This window comes from Tamandua tetradactyla, chromosome 8 (assembly GCF_023851605.1).
Source record: "Tamandua tetradactyla isolate mTamTet1 chromosome 8, mTamTet1.pri, whole genome shotgun sequence".
NCBI classification, from domain to species: domain Eukaryota; kingdom Metazoa; phylum Chordata; class Mammalia; order Pilosa; family Myrmecophagidae; genus Tamandua; species Tamandua tetradactyla.
In genome coordinates, this window is record NC_135334.1 from 103,374,623 (window position 1) to 103,398,826 (window position 24,204).

Below are 24,204 nucleotides of genomic sequence, written 5' to 3' on the forward strand. Positions count from 1 at the left end.
TTTCCTTTGCCTATGAAATATTTTATTCAGTATGTATTCTGGTCTAAAGCATTTACATTCTTGAAGCATCTCATCTTTCAAAAATCATTATCACTTTCCTCCACCTTGACAGAGTTCACTGTATTTGATTTTTTATAAAAATTATCCTCTTTATCTGCAAAGAGAGTAAAGATTTAGTTACATTAAAAGTTGAATATACATCTTCAAAAATACTAATAATAAATTTATTAATAACTTTAACCAAGAGTTCACTGTACTTGATTTTTTAAAAAAAGTATCCTCTCTATCTGCAAAGATAGAAAAGATTGAGTTACATTAAAAGTTGGATATACATCTTCAAAAATGTTAATAATAAACATTAATAATTTTAACCAAGAGGTCACTGTATTTGATTTTTTTAAAAAAATATCCTCTTTATCTGCAGAGAGAGTAAAGATCTAGTTATATTAAAAGTTGGATATACATCTTCAAAAATACTACTAATAAATATAATTTATTAATAATTTAAGCAAATATGAATATAAAGTAACCTATCAAGGCTCCCACATACATAATTTTATGAAGAATTAACAAATTCTTTTCATTATGATCTAATACCTCAAATTACATTATGTGAGGTTATTAGATGGAGCATGCAAAGAGCACCTGCAATTGTCCTTTATATCAAAGGATTCTCCAGGTGCAAAATTTTTTTGGTGGCTGGAAAGCTGCCAGCATGTACTCTGAGGAACAGGCACTGGGTGAATACAGAGCTCTCTCTGTTCTGCGGCTTTCCCTGCTAAATCTCCAGCAGTGCACGTTTCTGCCTTTTCGCTGGTGGGAAAGTTTGCCCAAGGTAAGCCCAGGCAGGTTTTGAAGTCTTCTTATAGCTAATGTTGCCCTTTTCAACCAAATCTGAACCCCTTAAAAATAAAATACCACCCTGAACATAGTGTGATCACCCCCTAGTGGAAACGTGTAAACAATATCGATCTCAACAAGCTAAAGGGCAGAAGAGTACATGGACCCTTTTCAATGACTCTTGTTTTTTTTCCAGGGGGCTGAGGGGGAGGGGAGAAAACTATCATTTGTTGGACAAATTCTAAGTGCCTGGCTTTCAAATGACATTATCCGATTTATATCTCATAACAGCTCTAGGAGGAAGGTGTGATTATCCCGTTCTTTAGATGAGAAGTAGCTAAGTAACTTGCTCAAAGTCGTATGGAAGCCTATTCAAATCTAGATCCACCTGGCTTTTTCCACAATAATAATTCCTCCTTGGGGAAAAAATCTCCCAGGATTTTCTTCAGAGAAGAGTTATTTAATACAGTAGAACAAGCACCTTTTAAAAATAATATGAGAATTAAAAATGCTTACTGAAAATATTGCTAGTCAAATATTGGCGTTTTTTTGTTGTTGTTTGTTTTTTTTAACATCCTGTGTTATTTAGGGAAAATATCAGATAGGCCTTTTTCCTAATTCATTTGATTTCCTTCAGTCTGCCACAAGCTGGAGCTACTGTACAAAACCCAGTCACTTTGAGTTTAAGGTAACTACAGAATGTAGAGCTGGGCTGCCTTCATCCCCCAAGAGCTCAGAAATAAACTCTGAAGATACAAAGATAGAGAAATGCAGTATCAGAGAAGGATAAATAATTGGACTTGGTCACTTACCAGCTATGTCATTCTGGACAATCTATTTTGACTCTGATTCCCAGTTTCTATAGTTGTAAAATGGAAAACAAACAAACAAGTGTCCATTTTATGGGGCTCAATCACTGTAATGAGAATTAAATGTTAAGATCCTTTGTACAGGGTCCACCACATATATCCATATGTGGTCACTATTTTCATTTATTGTCAGTATCACAGCTCTTAGGATACTTAATTCACTGTATTTATAATTCATTTTATTACTGATCACCGTTTTGTCCACATTCCCCTTAGTATACAGGAAGTGCTGCTTGATGCCATCCCCAGCCCCAATTCTCGTATTTGGTGTGTGAATTTTGGGTAGATGTTATGATACTTTATGAGTTAGAGATGATTATACTGTTGAGTTTAAAAAATGCCCAAGCACTCTCTGTTTTGAACATGAACAGTGAGCTCATTTGTTAGCCAAATGCCCAGTAAAGCTGGGGACCCAATGAGTGGCACAACCCAGAGAACAACAAAAGAAAAGCTTTTCTTGAATGAAATGGTCTAGCCCACCAGGAGATGACTTCAGTGTGGTGAGCAATGAGATGGCATCCACACATGGAGATATGCTGCATGGAGATAGAAGGAAAGGAACCCGGTTAAGGTGTTTTTTAGGCTGGTTAGCTCCTTTGGGGCAAGAGTGGGGTTTCCCAGTACGTTGTGTAGTATACTAGTCCCATGCAGAACAAGTTCACACGGCCAGATAGGATTGGGAAGTACAGCACATTACATCCCTCTGCTGCTTTAGAGAGTCACAGTGCAGAAGAGTTTATTTAAGGCTCTGAAAAATACTGTGAGAATCAACCCGTCTCCTATTTATGCCTGACCATAAGTGATTCTCCCATTTTTCCCATGAAAACCAAGTTTTTTTAAAGCATAAATATGTAAACTTTGGAGATGAGTTAAATAGTCAAATGTCTACTTACAACAATATTTAATTTGTAACTTTAGATGGGCATGGCTATCCTTACTTACATATTATAAATGTATATATATATTTAGAAGTATTGCTTTTTTGGACTCAAATTCATCTTTCTGCGCATATTTTATGAGAAGGACATCAGTGTTTTTCTCATTGCTAGGATTGCCTTTTGAGTCATGTATCCATTTTCTACAGTACTTACCTTATCACTTGTTTGAGAAGCAGCACTTTTTGACTCTGTATATGATTCATCATGGAAAACTTTATCCTCAGTTGTATAATGTCAGGATGTTTTTTTTTTTTAAATTCATCCTCAGGCTCAAAATGGTTACATTAAATGATCATTAAAAGTTAAAATATATATATATAATTGAGAGGTTGTAATCCCAGGAATAATTACTAAATTTTTATTATATTTATTTGCTTTCTATTTATTTTGTCAGGTAAGCCCTTCTAAACACCCCACACTGACACTGATTCAGTTAATGTGCCTGCCCCAAATACTTTATATTTGTTTAAAATAAAGCAATTCCAAGAGAGTACAGTAATGTGAAAGACACATAAGAAAAGGGATATATGGCAAATCTTTCTTTTCTGAGGGAGAATTTGGAAAACAGATTGTCTAACACATGTATTAGTTCAACCTAGTATTTTCCAGATTCACTTGGCCAGAGAACTCATATGTGTGTGTGTGTTTGTGTGTGTTGTAATACCTATTTGCAGCCTAGAAAAGCACCCTTTTGGTGACTGTGGGCTTTTGGTAGAAACAGGCTGCTAGCACATACTATTGGGTAACCAAAACTATGGTTAAACTTACACACACACACACCAAAAAAAAACCACACAACACACTTGTATTTATGTCTTATTTACTTCCTGTATTTTCTTGATTATTTTAAATGGTTCTCCCTCAGAATTAAGTCAAATCTTTTAAACAAGTGTGGCCTAATCACTCCTATCCCTTGAAAACCTTGGTCTGGAGATTTAAAGACGGCTGGCTGAATGCCCCCCTGAGGCCACTGTGGTGGCGGATGGGCATTGAGGACACAGAGGGATCCCCAGAGGAAAGTAAAGGCCTTGAGACACAGACATGGCCTTGCCCCTCTAGCTCTGTCACCCTTCTCTCCCTGGAGATTCAACACTGATTACCCATTAGAATCTCCCCGGGAGCTCTAGAAATACCTGATGCCAGATTTAAGTCAGAATCTCTGGGGGTAGATGCCATGCATTGCTATTGTTTAAGTACCTCCCCCTGGTTGAAAGGGTTAAAATCTTTTGAAAGGTCATCTGTTCCCCTATGTCATTGGGCATGAAAATTTGGAGATAAGTGACCTATCAGAAGCAAGGAGGTGGATCTGAACTGGGAAAACCTCTGTGTAATGCATTCTGTTTCTTTGTGGGTCTCCTCCCCTCTCCCAAGTCACTCCTTATATTTCTTTTACCAAGTTAGACGTGGAAACCTAGCCTAGCTTTGATGAAGAAGTTGCTTGCTCCCAATGGGATGGGATGTTATTGGTGAGGGCAGTCTCATTTCTGGATTGAATTTCGTGCTGGGGAAGCATATTGGCTCATGTTTCAGTCTTTTGGTTGAATGTGTATCTCTGACAACTAATTCCTATGGGTGTGGCTATATAATTCTCATCTTTTTCCATTTCCTCTCTGTCGGGCAATTTCCTCCATGTATTCTTTCCTGTGATGGGAAGAGAATCTGCAGCTACCCTTTCTCTCACCCAATAGGCTTTCTCCTTGTGAGTTGCAGAGAGAATAAGAGTAGAAATGAAGACCAGGATCCCTCTCCTATGGAGGCAGCCTGTTCAGAAGGCACTCAATTTTAGAGAATAAAACTGGGACCACCCCCCTCCCAGGGAGAACCATGATAACATACCTTACAGCCATACGATGCTTTAAAATACTTTTGTACACATCACTTTTCCTTTGAACATTCCAGAGAGATTGGTGAATTAAATGTCAATAGCTTCATTTTAGGTTGAAGAAACAGAGATGCTATGAAGGTAAATCTGTTCCCTAAGAGAACATAAGCAAGTTCAGAGGTGGGACTTTTACCTGGATGTTCAGTAATTACTTGAACCGTTCAAAAGGTCATATGGTAGACAGGTGGTTCTCTGATATGGATACTCATAGAATGATCTGGGGAGCTTATAAAGTAACATAATTATCCCAACTCACCTCCAGGAACTCTAATTCAATAAGCCTTGGATGGAGCTCAGAGAATTTGGTAATTAAAAAAATTTCCCCATAGTTGCTCTCAATCCCACTAAACATTAGAATCACCTGGGTGGTGGGGGCTTAAAACAGAACTGCTCGTGTTGAGACCCAGGTGTCAGAGTTTTGTAAATCTCCCCAGGTCATTTTTTGTGCAGCCAAGGTGAGAAACACACTTCTGTAGGACAGAGCTTTTACAAACTTTGTTTTCCAGAATTTCAACACAGCAAGAAGGGAAAGATGAGTGTAGCATTGAGAGTGAAAAGATAAGATTCAAATCCTGGTTCTGCCCCTTGAAACGTTACTTCATCTCTCTGAGTCTCAGTGTGCTATTTTATAAAATGAGATAATACATGTGAAATCACCAACTACCTTCCAGTTACCACAAAGAGCATGTGGTATGCTGAGTTGTTCCCTACGTGTCCAAAGGTTCCACCCTCATCCTTACGCAGAATTAGACTTCTAGGTCATGAGATAGCACTGAAAGTTTCCACTAAAGAAACTAGGTTTGAAAATTGGAGGTGCATCTTTAAGGCTTCTTTTCACTGCTGCTATTGGCACATTTAGGCCTCTAAGCACAGGAGTTTAGAATCTGCCATTTTGCTAAATGTTTACTCAGACGGGCAATTTTGTTTTCAGAATACAGAAACTACTTAGATATTACTGCTCATCCTCCCCATTCCTTTGTTTAGCCCTTGGAGGACCCTTGAATGTGCTCCCCCTCCCCCAAACACCTCTTGTTTAGTCCCATTAGGCAAATTAAGGAAAGTTCTAGCATGCGTTTCTTATTCTGTAAATGCTGAGTTCATTGTAACCTGGGCCCACTGCAGAAGAAATGAACCCATACTAGAAACACCCACTCTCTTGCTTAACAATTTCTACCAGTTAGAACAGAATCTTCTAATATTAGGAATAGTAGCATGAGGATCATTTCATAACCACAAACACAGGGAAAAAGAAATCATGAAATTATGGATGACTCATTGCCAAAGGAACACTTGAATCATCTTGTCAACCCCCTAGGTTGATCAAATGGCAAAACTTCTGCACTAAACTCACACTGTGCCATTGGTATTCTCTCTAATTGTTATTGCTGGATTTGTCTTGACCACATCAGACATATATTTAAACCTCTCACATTTCCTCCTCACTAATTTTTTTTTGTGAGCACTTCCCTCTTAGTTCTTATAGATTTACTTGTTTCTTTCTCAAAATAGCCAATGTATTTCTTTCTAGAAGATATGGATTATGCCTTGTCTGAATAGAGTAGTACCTGACACACTACATACTTGTTAAATATACCATAAATCCTACCTTCTTTCCTAATGAAGGGAAATTCTAACTAAGACCACAAAGATTTGCTTGTATACAACTTTGTCTAGGGTCTCTTGAATAAAGGAATTTTATTGTCATAATATATATGCATGTATGTATGCAAGAATGAGTGAGAAAGTGACAGAATACTATGTGCTAGATACTATTCTTAGGTTCTGGGGACACAACAGTGAAAAAATCCCCAAATACCTGCCCTCATGGAGTTCCCATTCTAGTGTGTTTGTATATGTGTATGCATGAGTGTGTTGGAGAAACAGACAACAAAAACTTAAATAAGTAAAATAAAATAGTTTAGATGGTGATAAATGCTATGGAGACAAATAAAGTACAGTAAGGGGATAAGGAGTGCTGAGTGAAAGATGGGCTGTTGCTATTTTAAATAGAGTGGACAAGGAAGTCCTTGCTGAGAAGTTGAATTTCAGAATGAGTTAATGGAGGTGAGGTAGTGAATTTTCTGGGGGAAGAGCATTTCAAGTGGAAGAAATAGGTAGAGTCAAGTCCGTGAGGGAAGAGAGAACTCAGACTGTTCCAAGAATGGCAAGAAGGTTGGTGTGGCTATAGTGGTGGAGAAGGTTCTGACAAGAGCATAGAAGAGGTCAAGCGGTAGATGAAGTTGGGAGGCAGGATGCGTGGCAGTGGTGGGGACAGCTCTTGTGGAACCTTTTAAGCCATTTAAAAACTTTCACTTTTACTTTGGTTGAGTTAGGAAGCCATTGGACGATTTGATCTGATTTATGTTTAGAATGGTCTCTCTGGTTTCTTTGATGACTGGTATGAGAGCAGGTGGGAGGGCAAGCATGGAAGTAAGAAAACCAATTGAGAAGTTATGGTAATATGACAGGTGGCTCAGACTGATGATAGAGGAGAAGTTAGTACACATGGGAGAATCCTGAAAAGATTTTGAAGGTAAAACTACTGAGATTTACTCTCAGATTGATGTGGGTTATGGGAGAGAGTAAAGACTGTCCTCAAGTTGTTTGATCTTAACAACCCAGAGGGTGGATTTCTAGTTACTAATATTTATAAGGGAAGTTCACAGGAAAAAGACTTTGCAGTGAGGGGGAAGATGATCGACCTGTCCATCTGTAGCAGCTAATCTTCTTCCTGAAGATTTCATAGCTAATATAGGGTGTTTGTTAGGGATTAAATCATGTCCCCTACAAAAGGCATGTTCAGGTCCCAACCCCTGGTCCTGTGGGTGTGAACCCATTTATAAATAAGACCTTTAAAAATAACAGTAAAGGTATGCCCAAATTGAATGAAGGTGGTCCTTAATCCAATATGGCTGAAGTCCTGATAGCCAAGGAAATTGCACACAGAAAGAGAAGCAAAAGGGAACAACCAGAAACTGCACATCAATAGGCTCCCCCCAAAAAAAGAGGAGAGGAAGCCATCATGTGCATTGCCACATGACAGAAAAGCCAAGTGTTTAGTTGTTAATGCTGCCGGAATGCAATATACCAGAAATGGGTCGACTTCTATGAAGGGAATTTATTGCTATAAGTTTACAGTTCTAGGGCCATAAAAGTGTCCCAAACTAACAAAAGCCAGAGAAAGACACCCTAACTCAAGAAAGACCAATCAGGGAAGGCATATGGCTCCATCTGTTAGTGCTTTGCCTTCTGATTTCAAACAACTTCCCTGTGAGCATTTTCTTTCTGTACCTCCGAATGTCTCTGTCTGTTTTGGCTCTGAACTTTTTTTCAAAATGGCTCCCTTTTAAAGGACTTCAGTAAGTGGATTATGACACACCTTGAATGGGTGGAGATACATTTCCCTGGAAACCACAAATCAAAAGGTCCCACCCACAGTTGCATGAGTCACATCTCCGTGAAAATAACTTAAAAGATCCCACCCAACAGAAGATCTGCCCCCACAAGATTGGATTCAGAAAAATAACTTGGCTTTTCTGGAGTATATAATTGTTCCAAACCAGCAATCCAAGGATCCCCAAAGATTGCTGACCAGCCAGATGATACTGACCCCCAGAGAAAGCAAGCCTTCTAGCCTCTGAAATTGTGAGCCAATAAATTCCTATTGCTAAGCCAACCCACTTTATGTATTTGTTTTAGTAGCTGAGAAACTAATACCATGATGTTGGGCTTGAAATGAAGTATTTTTTTGGGCTTTAAGACCCCTACTTTCCCTAGTTTACTAGCCCTTTTTATATATTATCACTTTTAATTCTTACAACAACTCCCCCTGCCCCAATTTTCAATTTAAAAAAGTGAAATTAAGAGTTTAAATAACCTGCATAGGTCATGCAACTAATAAATAAGAGAGCAAAGTTTCAAACTTAGGTCTGTGATTCCAAAACTATACTCTTTCCTTGAAACTGTCCTCCCTTTTATTTCTATCATATAGGGATGGTGGTAGAGATTATATGTACGTAAAATTCTGTTTTGGTTTCCTAGGCTGCTCACAGCAAATGCCATGCAATGGTTTGGCTTAAACAATGGGAATTTACTTGTGCATAGTTTTGAGGCTGGAAAACTTTCCAGATCAAGGCATCTTAAAGGAAATGCCCTCTTTCTGGAGATCAGCTGCTGGGGATGCTTAGTTCCTCTGCCATATGGCAAGGCACATACATCATGGTGTTGTCTGTTCTTTCCCTTCTTTTCCGGATTTCATCTTATTTCCATGGCCCTCGCTTTCTGTCTGTATTTAATTCTCTTATGAAGGTCTCTAGCAATAGGATTAAGACCCATCCTGACTGAGGTGGGTCTCACCTTAGCTGAAGTAACCTCATCAAAAGTTCCTACTTACAGTAGGTTTACATCCACAGGAATGGATTAACATTCAGAACATGTTTTTGTGGGGAACATATAGCTTCAAACCATCACAAGTATCTAGCACATACAATATGTTGCACATAGAGTGATTTTTTAAAAAAGTTATGTGGCTGCAAAGGTAGTTCAGTGATAGAATCCTCATCTACCACGTGGGAGACCCAGGTTTGATTCCTGGCTTGTGCACTTCCCCCCACCAAAAAACATTTCAACAAATGGTGCTGTAATAATGAGACAGTCACATGGAAAAAGAATGAAATGTGACCCCCACCATACAAAAAAAAATTACAGCTGTTATTGAGATTTATCTCATTTGAGTGCATTGTACCTTTCCCCAAGAAAGCTGTAATTCCATAGAAATATGGGACTTAAAAACAAATTATTTTGTAGCCTCAAGCATAGCAAAATAGCTATTAATATTTCTTGAATTTCACATAGAGTGGGGTTGAGTTTGTTGTAAATAATATACCATGGATACTCCCACAATGCTTATCAGTTATTTCCTAGTAGAAGAGGCATGAATGTGTAAACATGTGTAATTGAAGAAAGCTAGTGGACATAAAAAGTCATCGGAATGCGTTTTCATAGAAAAGCTCTAGAGCCTTGCATAAGAACTTCCCATCCTGTTCTTTGCTTCCTGGCAACTTTCCCCTACTAAAATTCTATAATTAATTAGACACTGGAATATTTAAAGCATTCATACTTGTAATCATTTTATTCCTCTCTCTCAAAGGAAGTGATCAATTCATTTCACAAATATCTTGCATCCAAATATAAATCTGATGCAGCCGCAACTCTCAGATCTGAGTAATTTCTACCAAACAGATAGGGGTTTTTGTAAAACAAAAATTGAAAATCAGTAGCAATAAATACTTATCTGAGAAAAGAAGAAAGATCTCAAATCAGTAATCAAAATTTCCTCTTTAAAATCACTAGTAGAAAAAAAAAACACTAGAAGAGCAAAGCAAACAGAAGGAAAGAAATAAAGATAATAGCTAATATCATTGGAATTGAAAACAGAAAAACAATGATAAAATCAAGAAAAACAAAAGTTGGTTCTTAGAAATTAGTAACTTTGATAAACCTTTAGTAAGACTGACAAAGAAAAAAAGAGATAAGCCATAAATTACTAATATCTGGAATGAAAGATGGGATATCACTACAGATCCCACAGACATTAAAAAATATAATAAGGGAATACTAAAAGAACACCTCTATGGACATGAATTAAAAAACTTAGATGAAATAGATCAATTACTTGAAAACAAAAAAAAAACCCTGCCATTTTCCAAGGTGTAATAAGTAACTCAAATAATCCTAATACTATTAAAGAAATTGAATTTGCAATTAAAAGTTTCCTCCCTGAAAAATCTGCAGGCACAGCTGGTTTCACTGGAAATTATACCAAATATTGAAGGAAGAATTCACACCAATTCTACACAATCTCTCCCAGAAACTAGAAGAGGAAAGATCACTCTCAACTTATTTTAGGAGGTCAGTATTACCCAAATACAAAAGATACAATGAGGGAAAAACACTATAGACTAAATATGCTTCATGAATATAAAAGAAAAAAATCCTCAATAAAATATTAAATTGGATCCTGCAATATGTCAAAACAATAATATACCATGACCAGTGGAGATTCTCCTGGGAATGCCAGGCTAGTTCAATATTGGAAAATCAATCTAGATTATCCACCATAGTAACAGTTCACAGAAGAAAAATCAATCACATGGTCATATCAATGGATTCAGAAAAAGCAAATGACAAATTCAACATGCATTCATGATAAAGAGTATCAACAAACTAGAAGGACACTAGAACTTTCTCAATCTGATAAAAGGCATCTACAAAATGCCACCAGTTAACATTAATACTTAATAGTGAAAGTGAATGTTTTTTTCCATAAAATTAAGAAAAAGACAAACCATATTCATTCTTACCACTCAACAATGTAATGAACAGCTTAGCCAGTGTAATAAGATAAGAAAAAGAAATAGAAGGCATTCAGATTTTCAGATTATATGATGCAGAAAATCCCAAGGAATCTACAAAATAACTCTTAGATCTATTAGGTGAGTTTAACAAGATCACAGGATACAAGGTCAACATGCAAAAAATCAACTGTTATTTCTTTATACTAACAATGAACAATTGGAAACTAAGATATTAAAAATACCATTTACATTAGCTCCCAAAATTGAAATACTTAGGTATAAATCTTAAAAAGACATGAACAGGATCTATATGGTGAAGAGGTCCAAGGAAACAGACTGCCTTGTGACAAGAGCTTAGGCAGTAAAATAGTGGTATGGATAGATACTTTTGAACAGATATATATTTTAATTTTTTTAAACATAACATATAAACATGAACATTTGTACCATGTGATCATTCCACTCTTATATAAACAATAACTCACATTATCATCACATAGTTGTATATTCATCATCACAATCACCTCTCAGAACATTTGTATCAACCCAGAAAAAGAAATAAAAAGAAAACAAAAAAATTCATACATACCATACTCCCTCCCCCTCCCCCTCACTGATCACTAGCATTTCAATCTACTAAATTTATTTTAACATTTGTTTCCCCTATTATTTATTTATTTATTTATTTTTGTTTGTTTTTTTTTACTTGGGCAGGCACCGGGAATCGAATCCGGGGCCTCTGGCATGGCAGGGGAGCATTCTTACCTGCTGAGCCACCGTGGCCCACCCTATTTATTTATTTTTAATCCACATGTTTTACTCATCTGTCCATAAGGTAAACAAAAGAAGCAGCAGACACAGGTTTTCACAATCACACAGTCACATTGCAAAAGCTATATCACTATACAATAATGTTCAAGAAACATGGCTACTGGAATGCAGCTCCACATTTTCAGGCAGTTCCCTCCAGCCTCACCATTACATCTTAACCAAAAAGGTGATATGTATATAATGTGCAAGAATAACCTCCAGGATAACCTCCTGACTCTGGAATCTCAGCCATTGACACTTTATTTTGTCTCATTTTGCTCTTTCCCTTTTTTTGGTTGAGAAGGTTTTCTCAATTCGTTGATGCTGAGTCCCAGCTCATTCTAGGATTTCTGTCCCATGTGCCAGGAAGGGCCACACCCCTGGAAATCATGCCCCATTGTTGAGAGAGGGAGGGCAGTGAGCTTGCTTGTCATGTTGGCTGAGAGAGAGAGGCCACATCTGAGTAACTCTTTGGGGGTGACTCTTAGGCCTGATTTTAAGTAGGCTTAGCCTACCCTTTGCGGGGTTAAGCGTCATATGAACAAATCCCAAGATTGAGGGCTCAGCCTATTACTTTGGTTGTCCCTGCTGCTTGTGAGAATACCAGGAATTCTCCACTTGGGGAAGTTGAATTTTCCCACTTTCTCACCATTTGTCCAAGGGGACTTTGCAAATACTTTTTATTCACTGTTGAACAGATATTTTATAACTTCCTATGATGGTTAAGTTTCTGTGTCAACTTTGATAGTCATGATGTTCAATTGTTTGGTCAAGCAAGCACTGCCCCGATTGTTAATGTGAGGATACTTTGGGAATTTTAATAATCAGTAAATTGATTGACTCTCTGGCTGATTATGTCTACAATCAACTAAGGAGATTGCCTTCAGCAATGAGAGGAGTCTAATCCAATCCATTGGCCTTAAAAGGAGAACTAATGATTTCAGCAGTCAGAAGGAAGAATTTCCATCTTCTTCCAGGAAAAGCCAATCAGCTTTTCCTGGGGAATTTGTCAAACACCTTCATCAGAGTTCCCAGGTTGAGGCCAGCCCTGTGGAATTCAGATTTGCACATCCCCATAGTCACATGAGTCAATTCCTATAGTAAATTTATAAATATTTGCATTATATACATAAAACCCTAATAACCACTCCCTCCCCCCCCAATCTGAAGATTATCCTTCTAGAATTCTCTGCTAACACCCTGAAGGACTCTGTGATTTGCTCATATGAGAGAGGTTGTCCCCTTATCATATGTTTAAATAGTGCTTTTGGGGGACAGTTTGACTGGAGTTTGGTTTGAAGATAGATGAAGAGTAAATGTGTTTCAATTGCAAACCAAGTTTAGGAGCAGAGTGGATAAGTATGTGGGTGCTCAAGTTAGATGGGCAAATGTCTACATAAGTGCACTCAGTTACCTACCAGCTGTGTAAGCTTAAATAAATGTCATTTTTCTAAGCCTCAGTTTCCTCATCTGTTAATGAGTTGTTTTTGAGTCTTAAAGAGAATGCATACTGTGTACTCAGTATAGAGCCAGGCTCATTAAACAGAATGCTTAATAAATGTTAGATTTTACTTTTAGTATTAATTAGGCATGTGGCCTTATCCTGTAGGAAATGATCCCTAAGATAATATGAGTCAAATATTTTTCAGACACAAAAAGTTCCTGTCTTTTGTAAATTGATCTTTATGTGGCTTAAGCTGGTATGACTGGGTTCCTCAGTGGGAATTGCAAAATTATTTACAGCTGAAGGCAAAGGCCTGAGTTCAGATGGGATAAATGATGAGACAATACTAAAGCTATAAATGGATAGGCACACTATACAAGGAAATGGGGTTAGGCGGTGAAATGGGAGAGCATTATTCGTCCAGCGACATCACTATCCACAGCATACAGTGCCGTGGGAGGAGGGGAGCCTGGGTTGGCAGTCACTGCTGAAAAGGGGCCTGGAAACAGAGAGCAGCATGAGTAAGCTACTGATCAAATTTCCCTAGGATAATGAGGGAATTATGAGTTTCTGAGAGATTACTCTATCTTAGAAAGAGGAAATGGTAGAATCTCATCTTCCTGTCCCTGACAATTTATGGTGCTTGATACTACATTTCCAGTGCTTCCTATTCATTCATTTGTTTAAAAATATTTTAAAATAAAGATGACAAAATAAAGACAAAAGATTTGTCTACTGTGAATTTACTCTTGGACTCCAAAGGAAGGCAATGAATGCAATTTATATTTTTTGTCAATCATTGCTGGAGTTAAGGTATTTAGTTTGTACACACGTACGCATGAACACAGGATATGGTGTAAAGGTCATTTACAAGGACTCATAGTTGCATCTCACAAAAAAGTTTCCATTCCTGTCTTAAAATAAATTTTTTTAAAAAAATTTTTATGGGATGGTAATTGAGTTACCTCTTCTCTGGAAGTAAAATTTCCAGGTAGAACAGGAAGCTGCCTAATGAGCCCCAGTGGTGCTCAGCCTTGGCCGTGCTATAGAATCAGCTGCAGAATTAAGAATAACAATAACAGCAACCCAAACCTGTGTCTGGCCTGCGTCCCATTCCAGAGCATTTAAATTAAACTCTCTAGAAATTATTTCCTTCAATTTACAAGAATCTAAGATTTAAAAAAATTAAATTGGCACAAACATTTCTAGCTCTTATAAAGAAATGCCTGGCTTAATAAATTTGTGAGTAACTTTTAGAGTGTTAAAATTTGCAAACTCTGACCCAGCAAACCTATCTTGAGGAATTAATCAGAAAGAAAATGGTCATGAACTCATGTTCATGCCTTGAGTCATCGCAACAATGTTTTTAACAGTAAAAATTAGAAATGATCTAAACGTGCAACAACTGGAGATTTTAAAAAATAGTATATCCATTTAATGGACTACTTTGCAGCCATTAAAATTAATGTCATTCAGAGAAATAATGCTTGTAACATATATGCAATTCATTAGGAGAAAAAAGGACATTACCCAATAATAGGTATTGTGTAAAAAATAAGTCTATTACTATGTGTAGAATATTGATTTGAGGAATGCATTTTGGAAAAAAAAATTATATGAGATAATTGGGTGGATATTTGATGGATTTTAATCTTCTTTAGGCCTAATGCTATTTTCCAGACTTTCCATGCTAAGCAAGAAATATTTTTGTAATAAGAAAAATGTTACTAACTTAATAACATATAAACCTAAAAGAGATTTAATATATTGAAACATTACTGTGTGAAGCTGTCCAGCTCTTATGTTCAGATAATTAATGCCTTCATTTGACATATGCTACTTGTAGTGAGTAGATTTCATCACTAAAATTATTTTTTAGCCTTAAAGCAACAATTTTTGTGTGGAAGTTACCATAGTGATTTAGGAAAAGGGGTCTTGAGCTACTGACCGGGGGGATGGGATTTTATTCTCTGTGATTGGTTTTTGTAGAACAACTAGACTGTTAGGAGGTGGTGGTCTAACATTTACATTTTCTAAAAAATATCTTTTCATATGGGTCATTAGATTGATAGAACACAACAATATCGATTGGGCTATTGATGTAAATAATTGTAAAAGGGAGCAAACCCTTCTGCACAGTTTGATAGGGATTCAATCAGGTAGGAAGCTAAGATTGAGCTTAAGACAGCAGAGTTTGAGGATATTTTATCCTGTGTAAGATAGAGTTGATCTTAGAAACTTTGTGACCTTAAAGGAAAAAACGAGGGAAGAAAACTTTCTCACTTGCTTGTGTATATTTCTTAATTTTGTGTATGTCTGAATAGGCTTGTTCCCAAAAGTAATGGAACCAGAAAACCCCCGGGACTCCTCTCTCTGAGGGAAGGCATGGCACCTCAAAGATGCTAGGTCTTTCTGTTAATACTTGGAGGAATCACTGATAACCCAAAGCCAACCTCCCTATGGTCACAATTTCCTCCTTTGAATGGAGACTGGGTCAACTCCACAGGGGACAGATGATGAGCCTTGGAGATCATGTTTGTGGTAGATAGGTTCAGGGGTCAACTTAGCCAGGTGATGGTGCCCCACGGTTCTGTTGCTGTGAACTTAAATCATCAGCATGTGAAAGTCACCTATGGCTGATCTGCAGTCAGCTAAGGAAAGTGACTTCTGCAATGGAATGACATTTAATTTAAATAGCTGGAGGCTTAAAAAAGAGTACCCAGCAGTGCTCAGCAGCCCAGCACACCTCAGGTCAGCACTCAGAGCCAGCTTAGACCCAGATATTTGGAGATAAGAGAGGAATCACCCCAGGAATAGCCATGTGAACTCAGAAGCCGGGAGGGAAGGCAACAGATGTCACTGTTTGCCTTCCCATGTGACAGAGAAAGCCAGAGGAAAGCTAACTGCCTTTCCTCCAAAGAACTGTAAATTTGTAACTAAATAAATCCCCTTTATAAAAGCCAGTCCAGGGGGAGGCTGAGGAGGGACAGCTGAGCAAACCTTAGATTCTTGACTCCCTCAGCTGCAGGTGCTGCAGGAGAAACCTTCCATTCACAAGATATATTTGAGCCATATGTTTATTTTCTACTTCTCACAACCTCTGAAGAAGAAAATCACCAAACTGAGTGGCAGGACTTTTGTGCTTGATGGTTCAGAGGCCCCCAGGTAATCTACCAACTGTGAGAAAAGAGTGGCGTCTCTCATTTGTATAGACTGAATTCGTCACAAATTTACCAAGTCAAGAATACCAGATAAAGTGTTTCAATCTTCACCTGCAGATCCTGAAAAATATGGTGGGGATCCCTAATACCCTCATAAACTGCATATTGTTACCATAATATAAAGTACAATAGGACGTCCATATTGGGAAAAAAAGATACAATAAAGATGTTAGGGTTAGAAAAGGCACACACGCTTCAAATTCGTAAGAATATCCCTTTAGTGAGTGCAAAACTGAGAATGGGTTACACATTTGATAAGAATCCAGCCACTGAAACTGCCGCAAGGACTTCCAACTGAGGGGACGTGTCTGACACGTGCCCCAAATGCACTAGAGAGTTGCTAGCATAGTGGCTTCTAAAACCTGTGGAGCAGGAAACAATTAAGTCCTAATGCCAGAGCGGCTTCAGATAAAAAAAAAAAAAAAGTAATTGTTTTTATTTTAAAATGGTGAGAAAGTATTTTGATTAAACTATATTATAAATATCAGTCATTTTCACTCACTAAAAATGGTATCACTCTTCTTTAATTATAGACTTGGAGGTTTTAGTGCTATTATTTAGTGTTTTTTTTTTTTTTTGAACATCTAGGTTCAGGTCCAATGTCTTCATAGATGATCACTAACTCTTTTTTTAAGAAAAAATTGTAATTCTAACTTAATTGAATTCAACCAATTCTATGAGTGGTTCTTGGAATAAGCATCGTGCTGTGTGTTGGAGAAATCCAAAGCTGGTGAAAATATGGTCCCTGCACTTCAAGAGCTCATGTTCTGTTCTGCTAGAGGACAGAGGTTCAACCAAAGTCATAAAACACTGAGTACAACAAGATTGGCCGCTTCACACTTAGGGTCACTAAATATATATGTGGCTTCATGTTTTCCTTAAAGAAAATGCCAAAAAGAGCAGTTATCTCCTAATTATGAATCTAATCTTGTGCAAACTTTATTACCATACTCTGCCTGGACAAAATTTCTGCTCTTCGTAAGGACGTGTTTTAATCCTTTCCTTCATAGAACCAAGGTGTGAAATGAAAGTATTCACTCAAAATGTTTTTATTCAAAAGCAGACTGTCATTCAGTTTCTAGCTTCAAAATTGACATTCTTTGAGTTCCTAAGGAACCTCTGAGGTGCTATTTGAAAGAAGAAAGGAAGGAGAAAACTTTCAGTGAGAATTACTTCTTTTTTTTTTCTACTTCTGAGCTGGAGGATGGCGAAGGGAAGAATTTTAGAAAGAGATGTTCAATCCTGGGACCTCCTCGTGGGGGCAAATTGAAAACGATGATGGTGCAGACCTCCAATCCTGGTTACTCTGTGGTTTCCTGATGTCTAATACTTGGTCTCTTGTCATCTTTGGGTAACATCATTGGCATTTTTGGATCATTATGCAGCCTTGCAAAGGTCTTGATGTTTTGGGACACTGCGTTAAAAGCAGAAATGCTGCCAGAAATGAAACCAAGTGGCATTTATTTAAAAGCTTAAGACAGTTACAGTTCTAATTCACCAAATATTGACTATCCAGCATGTGTAAGACCTGGAGAGGATATAAAGCAGGAGGACACTTTTCAAAGAGGTCAGTCTAGTCGGATAGAGATTTGAATACCACAGTATATACACAGTGGTCCTGTTTGCAGTTGGCTTAAAGATCTCTGTGTAAATGAAAGCCAGCTCCTGCTAATTTTGTGCCATCCTTTAATTTTTTTTTTTTTTTTTACCGTGGCAATATTATTAATGTATGTTGTGTAAAATGGGAGAAAGTAACTAGGTTAATTTATACTTAAAGATTCTAATAAAGCATGAATAAGAAATTTTAACCTTAATAACCCAGTTAGAAAAAAAGAATCTAAATATTAAGTTCAGTATTTAGAAATGTGTTCTGATCAGTGGCATACATTTCCTCTAAGGGACACATTTTCATATAAATCTAGCAGTTAATTTTATTCTTGAATATATTATTGAGAGTATTATTTCTTCTCTATTGTAGTTATAATTATTTCAAACTTCATTACTTTTGTACTCACTTTTACAGACTGGGACTCATCTTCCAAGCTAAAAAACAAAAACAAGATAGGTCTTGTCATATTCCATTTCACCCATTTGTTCATTCATTTACTTACTAATTCAGCAACCTTATTTCAAAGAAGTTATCCTTTTTCTGAAATTGGAAAGATAAGCCCATAAATGTGTGAGTGGGGAGGGCATGAAGTTTGCCTGATGGACTTTGTTTTCCTTAAGACATTAGGCGAGATCATTTGCTGGAGGAGATAGGTGGGGGAGATAAGCAAGGAAGCTTGGTATAAGGGAAGCACAGCATCCAGAGGGCAATGGAAGGATTGCTGAGTGCCTCTGAGAGTCCAGCTGAGATAATACTAGGAGCCCCAGATTCTTGGGTAATGTAGAAGAAAAGATTGGAGGTTTGAAGAATGGCTTTTGAAGATTGGGGTATTTTTTTTTTGTCTATTCATACATAACTTCCGAATACTTTTAAGCTGCTATTCCCCAATCCAAGTTGGGAGGTTTCTCTCTTTTTTTTTTTTATTTGAATCTTTCATCCTTCCTATTAAAATCCAAATTCCTTTGGTAAGTTGTTCTTCACTGTTCAGGCCCCAACAATTTTATCATGGGTGTTTATCAAGCTGGAAGAATTATTTATTAGTGGCAATGCAGTATATATATATATATTTTTTTATTAATTAAACAAAAAGAAATTAACACAACATTTAGAAATCATTCCATTCTACGTATGGCAATGCAGTATATTAATTTATACTTTTGTGTGAATACACTTTTTCTTGCCATTAAAAAAAAAAAGCCAGTCCATCTCTGGTGTACTGCATTCGGCAGCCTTGGCAAACTAAAACAACCTACCTAACTTTATCATCTCCCAGATGATGAAGCTTGTGCTACTCAAGAACACAGAAAATGGAACACATGGAGTTGAACTGTATTAGGCGAATGGTCTCCAATCTATTTCCCTCTGCCCCTTCCATCCAGTGCTAGTGCTCACGCTCACGAAGGAGACACTAGGAAGGAAGACAAAGGCTCTGCTCCTAAAAACTTTCAGGCTGATGGGAGGCGCGCCCATAGTTTTCACTGTAGAAAAAGGAAGTGGCTGAAGGGCTAGACCAAAGTACACAGCAATTGTGCACTCAGGAGTGAGGTGAGCAGGCTGGCCTGGGCCTACGGCAGAGATGTTGGGGAAAGCGTTGGTTTCCTGGGGCAGACTTAACAAAGTACTATAAACTGATTGTCTCAGAGATCTGGGACAGAACTCAAAAATCAAAATCAAAAGTCAAAAAACAATGTGTTGGTAGGGCCATGCTCCCTCTGAATTCTCTAGGGAAGACTCTGTTCCATGCCACCCCCCTGGCTTCTGGCGGTGGCCGGCAATCCTTGGTGTCGCCTTGGTTTATGGCAGCATAACTCCCTCTCTGCCTCTGTCACCATGTGGCTATAGAATCTCTGTGTCTTCTCTTCTTATAAGAAAGCCAGTAATACTGCATTAGAAGCCCTCCCTACTCCAGAATCCTATGATCTTTATTTAACTAATTCCATCTGCAATGACCCTATTTCCAAACCAGGTCACATTCTGAGGTCCCAGGGATTAGGATTTAAATGTGTATGTTTGGAACATACAGTTCATCACACACAGACAGGAACGACCAAAGAGGAGAATATAAAGGAAGATTTGATCACATTTGCATATAGACCAGCTTCTTCTGTTTTTTTTTTTCTTAGTTTAAATGAGATGTAAAGCCCTTGCATCATCCCTAGCACTTGGTAAGCACTCAGTAAACATTTGCTCTTACTGACCTATGACTAGATGCATAGGCCTCTAACAAGAAAATCTCTACACTCGAATAAGCCTTAATGAACTTGCCATGAACCCACTGCTAAGCCAATTTTATGTTCTTTTCTGAGTTGCTACAGGTTAAAATATACATTAAAGATACATTAGCATTAAGGGCATGTTAAAATATGTATCAAAGACACGTTATAATGCTAACGTATCTTTAATACGAATCTTTAAAGACGTTACCATTTTCTTTCTCTCCTTCTCCCTAACATATATATATATATATATATATATATATATATACGCACACACACATACATATCAAATTTCCTATAAATGCATAAGGTACATTAGCATTACCTAGAAATAGAAACACATGCATTAAGCTATTATAGAGTTCATGTGCATTTAAAGGCACATTAATTTTATCCAGATATATATCTTTTTATAATATACTATACATCTATAAGAATATCTATATATTACTCTATCACCCATCATGAATATTTCTGGCATTCCACAGGAAATAACCTGTGTATTTTGTGACCAATGCCAAGACAAAGGGTTTTGCATCTTTAAATTGTATTTAGTACGTAGTCTGATAAAAGTGCCATAAGCTAATATACTGCCCTTGGTATTTTCATAATGCCACTCATTATTGCTGAACCAAAACTAATTCACACATTCATTTTGGAGAGTGTTTATAAAAGTGAAGAATAAGATACTTTCTTCCTAAATCCTTAAAATGGTATTGTAAAGAAGTGGGATTTCTTTTGCCAAGATAGTATTTCCAGAATGAATATGATAGAAATGGTGGGAAGCACCTGTATCTCATTTCTAAGATAAATGGTCACAAGATAAAATGGTTGTATCAGGAAGTTGTGGTCCAGGCTACAGAATGCCCTTACTGTGAGACAGCATAGAAGGAAGCAGCCATTAAAGGAGTTTGTATATTCTTTCTTTCTTTCTTTGATGTTTTAAAAACAGAACCAGTTATCTGAGGTTCAGTCATATCCATGACTTCTCCTAATAATGTTTTGTTTTTGCAAGGGCAGGCACCAGGAATCAAATCCAGGTCTCGGGCATGGCAGGCAAGCATTCTGCTGCTGAGTCACCATCCCACCACCCCCCTAATAATCTTTTGAGTTTTGTATCACTATGACCTTATATCACCATGACCAAATACCCTTTGCCTCTCCCCACAACATCATCTGATTGGACCAGGAATGGGTGGCTTGTTCTTAACCTAACAATCCATTCCTATGGATGTGAGCCCTACAATAGGACCTTTAGATAAGGTTACTCAGTTAAAGTGTGGCCTGACTGAATCATGATGGGCCTCAATTCTGTAACTGAAGGTCAGAAAGAGAAAAGCCTTAGGGAGCAGTCAGAAGCTGTCATCAGGGAACCTGGAGGAGAAGGGAAGACAGAGAAGCTGCTGTGTGCACTGCCATGTGGCAGAGAAGCCAAGGATCAAGGATCACCAGCATCCAGTCCCAGAATACCACAGTCTTCTAGGAGAAAGCATTGCCCTGATGACGTCTTGAGTTTGTATTTCTCCTAACCTCAAAACTAGGAGCCAAACTAGGGATTTCTGTTGTCTATGCCAATGACTAGCAGCCTGGAAAGTAAAACAGATGGGAATCATAACCAAGAGAAACCAATCGGCAAGCTGATCTGAGACAACACATGGCCTGGCATTAAAATATGGGCTGGACCTATCTGATTTACTCTCCCAAAAATCTCAACAAAAGATTACCAGAGTATATGCATTTTACCATTGGGAGTTGAAGTTGAAAGGAAACCATGAAACAGAGGAAGTTTGCAATGGGCCATTTGCTAAAAAGAGAGCAGAAAATTTAAGCAAGTGGAGGAAATGATGGCTAAAGTGAGAAGATGGAATAGATGCAGAGAGAGAAAGTGAGTAGGTGTGGTAATGTAACTTCTGAGAGAGTTGCCCAAATTCATGACTGCTTTCTAGACCGTGGGTCGAGCACCCCAGCCCCTCTTTTTCTGAGGAATCTTGATTCTCGGTATCAGTTGGATGGTTTTAGCTGCAAGGAACAGAAGACCCAACTGAAATGATTTCAACTGAGGGACCATTAGTATCTAACATAACCGGGAAGTCTGGAGACAGGACAGTTTTAGGACTGGTCAGTGATGTCATCAGGAACACAGTTTCCTTTTCTCTCCAATTTGCTACACTCAACGTTTTGGCTGTGGAGTGAGGATTGCCCCTTTGTGGGTGCCAGATGCCTTTAGCGGTTCCAGGCATCGTTTCCACACTCAGCCAAGTCAGAGGTCTGAAAGAACCAAATTATCCGTGCATACCTCTTTTTTTAAAAAAATTGAATTAAATTATTAAATGCAAACACACACACACACACTTTTTAACTGGTCAAATAACCTAATAAAAAAAACAAAACAAAACACACAACACTTAGTTTTCTGGCTCCCTGTTCCATTTCATATACCTCCCAGTGGCAATATTTCTAACACCTTTACATGGTTTAATCTGGGAACACAGTGAATTTATGTCTAAATCATATGCTTATATGTCTAAGTCTCAATGCTCCATTTTGAAGCATTCTCTATTCATTTTGCACTCTGACAGATGAAGATTTAATTCTGTTTCATAAACTGACCCCCACCCCAACACACACAATACACCCTTTTGATCCTCATATTTCCCTGATGTTATATTTGGTGGATGAGGTTTCCAGGTTTACATTATTTTGTCTGTGATACGCTACTCATAGGTGAAGCTTAAAGTATAATTATTTTTCCTTTTTTATACACTTTTTGTTTTCCTTGGAGTTTCTAATTGTGGTGGTGATATTTTGTTATTATTGTTGTTCGTGTAATTCTTTTCTTAGTTTTCTGTATTTATATATAATTTATTCCCCTAGAGTATAAATCGCCTCTCTTTATGTTCAAGCACATGAGGTAATTTATCAACCTTTTCATCTTGGAGGTATATCCCCCAGAACCTCCTGACCCATGCCAGTGTGGACTGATTTCTCCCTGGGTCAGCTGCTCAGCTGTCATCCTGACATTTTCCTTTATCTTCATTCTAAGGTTGCCTAGATACGATCCTCATGCTGAATCCCTTGCTTCACAGATTTATTATCTTTCTTTTTGTTGGTTTATTCCTTCGTTTCGGTAGAGTAAATCCTTTCATAGCTGAGATAGGATTCTTGGGAGGCAAAATTTTTGAGACCTTAAATAGTTGAAAATATTTGTATTCTATCCTCATATTCGATTTTGGCTGGGTATAAATTATAGTTTGAAAGTAATTTTCACTCAGAAATTTGAAGGCATTGCTTTACGGCCTCCCAGCTTCTGATGTACTGTGGAGAAGTCTGATGCCATTCTGATTCTAGATTCGTAATATGTGATAGGTTCTCCTCCCCTCCAACTCTCTAAGATATTCTCTTTATCTCCAATGTTCAGAAATTGTTCTGATGATTTGCCTTAGTGTGGATCTATTTTCATCATTATATTTTGCACTCAGTGGGCCCTTTCAATCTAGAAACTTATGACCTCTTGGTCTGAGATAATTATTATTATTCTCTCATTATTTTTTCCCTTATGTTCTTTTTTCTTTCCTGAGAATTCTACTATTTGGATGTTAGAGCCTTTTCACATTACTATTTCCCCTCCTTCATCCACCTCTTTTTTTTTTTCATATTGGACCAAAAAAAAGAATCTTCCAGTCTCCAGTTTGGAGGATGTAATCCTACTTGTAGGATCTCAATATTGAGTATGCAAAATTTCACTTAATCTCATTTTTTAAATGCACTGTTCCTGTCCTCAACTCTGCCTGATGTTCCCAAAATCAGAAATCCCGTTTGACCCGTTCTAAGGAGCAACGCCTCAGGACGTCTGGAAAGATGGTGGTCCTTCATGCTAGAGACTTTCTCAAATGTTTGGTGGTCATTTACAGTCTATTCTTATTTATGAGTGAACCACTAAAAAGCTAATTGGAAACTCTTTGCACATGGTTGAACCTTGTCAGCTGTGAACTTCCTTGTGATATGATCTGATTGGGTAA

General features: G+C 37.6%; 1 long non-coding RNA gene and 1 pseudogene across 2 annotated transcripts in view; one reads left to right on the forward strand and one right to left on the reverse strand.

Annotated features, from left to right (window-relative positions):
• Nucleotides 1-24,204, reverse strand: part of LOC143643712 (uncharacterized) — a 29,572-nt gene continuing 5,368 nt past the window's right edge. The window contains exons 1-5 of one of the 2 annotated variants that reach the window (XR_013156342.1): nucleotides 23,454-23,503; nucleotides 18,376-18,403; nucleotides 4,484-4,623; nucleotides 1,653-1,699; nucleotides 1-154 (exon numbers count right to left, since the gene is read on the reverse strand). This is a non-coding gene — a long non-coding RNA (uncharacterized LOC143643712). Of the gene's footprint in view, nucleotides 155-1,652; nucleotides 1,700-4,483; nucleotides 4,624-18,375; nucleotides 18,404-23,453; nucleotides 23,504-24,204 lie in introns of those variants that run through there. The other variant, XR_013156341.1, reaches the window with a different exon arrangement.
• On the forward strand, nucleotides 13,541-16,751 carry LOC143643949 (large ribosomal subunit protein uL30m pseudogene; annotated as a pseudogene).